We start from the raw sequence: 1,851 nt of genomic DNA on the forward strand, positions 1-1,851 counted from the left end.
CGTGGGTGGCCTCACAGGGCCTGCCCAGGGTGGCTGCCAGGAGCTTCCTCCTCTGAGCTGAGCGAGACGATGCTTTTTAAGGGCTGTCACCAGGAACCTTCTAGAAAGCTCTGCCTGTGGAGCCCCAGTGGCCCAGCCACACCTCCTGACCCCTCAGATGTCTCACAGGCAACCCAAACTTAATATTTCCTACTTCTCTCTCCTCTTCCCTCCCCCTGCCCCCTCTCCAAACCAGGCCAGGCCCTCCCGTCTCCCCATCACCATAATGGTGCTGCCGTCCATGCAGCTGTTTGGGCCAGAAACCTGGGAGTCACCTTTGCCCCCCAGCCCCCACCTCCCATCAGCAGGTGGCCAGCCTGGTCCAGGTCCCCAGCCACACGGGAGCCTCCTCACTGGACTCCCTGCTGCCAGCTCTGCTCACCACCTCATGTCCCACTTTGAGGTTTTCTCCACCAACAGCCAGAGACTTCACATCTCAACTCACTCAAAACCCATCAATGGGATCCAAAGCACTTACATTCTGACCCCCAAGCCCCGACATGACCTGCTGGCTACATCTCCACCCTCGACTCCTAACCTCTCCCACCCTCATGCCCACCACCTCCTTTCTCTTTCCTCAAAGTGCCAGTTCACTTCCTGCTTCAGGGTCTTTGCTCTACTGCTTCCCCTGCCTAGACACCCCTGTCCCAGCTCTTAGTGTGGCTGGATGACTGTCCTTAACATTGGCTTAAACGCCTCCTCCTTCAGGAAGCCCTCCCTAACTGCCTTCTCTAAAGGTGGTCCTCCCTGTGATTCTTTACCGCAGCCCCTGAAGTTTCCCTTCACAGCCCGTACACCTGTGCTGATGGTGTTGGCGTAGCTGGTTCAGTTCGCTGGTGATCAGTGCCTGTCTTCCCATCAGGCCACACAGTCCCCGAAGGCAGGGGCCACATCTCACTGCTCACTGTTGTATCCCAGTGCATAGGGTCAAGGGATAAAGACTGACGGCTGCTGCTGCTTAGGGATCAGGAGGGCTTTTCAGAGACATGGGCCTTGACGGTTACATAAGAGTTCACCAGTTGACTAAGACTGAGAAACTTCCAGGTAGAGGGAAGAGGCTATGCAAGGGCCTTGTTTCAGTTTGCTAGGGCTGCCGTTATGCAAAATACCAGAAATGGATTGGGTTTTATAAAGGGGGCGTATTAGGTTACAAATTTACAGTCTTAAGGCCATAAAAGGGTCCAGACTGAGGCATCAACAAGGCAACACTGTCACTGAAGGAAGGCCGACGGCATCCGGAGCACCTCTGTCAGCTGGAAGGGCATTGGCTGGTGTCTTCTGGTCCTTTGCTCCTGGACTGCGTTTCAAAATGGCATTCTCCAAAATGCCTCTGGGTTTCTCTTAGCTTAGCATCTCCAAACATCCTTCTGTCCGCATCTTCAAGCATCTCTAAGCATCAGCAAGCATCTCTGTCAGCTTCCAAGCATCTCTCCAAAAATCCCTCTCAGCTGCTCTGAGCTCCTTCTGTCTGTGAGCTCTCTTATAGGACTCCAGTGATTTAATCCAGACCCGCCCTGAATGGGCAGGGCCCACACCTCCATGGAAATAATTTAATCAAAGTTCTCACCTACAGTTGATTGAGTCACATCTCCATGGAAACACTCAATCAACAGTTTCCACCCAAAAAGATTGGGCTAAAAGATCATGGCTTTTTGGGGGGGTGGAGGGGTGGGGGTGGGGGGCGGACATAATATATCCAAACCAGCACAGGCCTGGAGGAGTTTGAGGAAAGAGAGATTCCAGAAGAGCAAGACAGACGGAGAACACTTCAGATCTGAGCTGGGCTCTCAGGCATGAATCTTCCTGAGTCAG

Source organism: Choloepus didactylus, chromosome 8 (genome assembly GCF_015220235.1).
Source record: "Choloepus didactylus isolate mChoDid1 chromosome 8, mChoDid1.pri, whole genome shotgun sequence".
Lineage (NCBI taxonomy): Eukaryota > Metazoa > Chordata > Mammalia > Pilosa > Megalonychidae > Choloepus > Choloepus didactylus.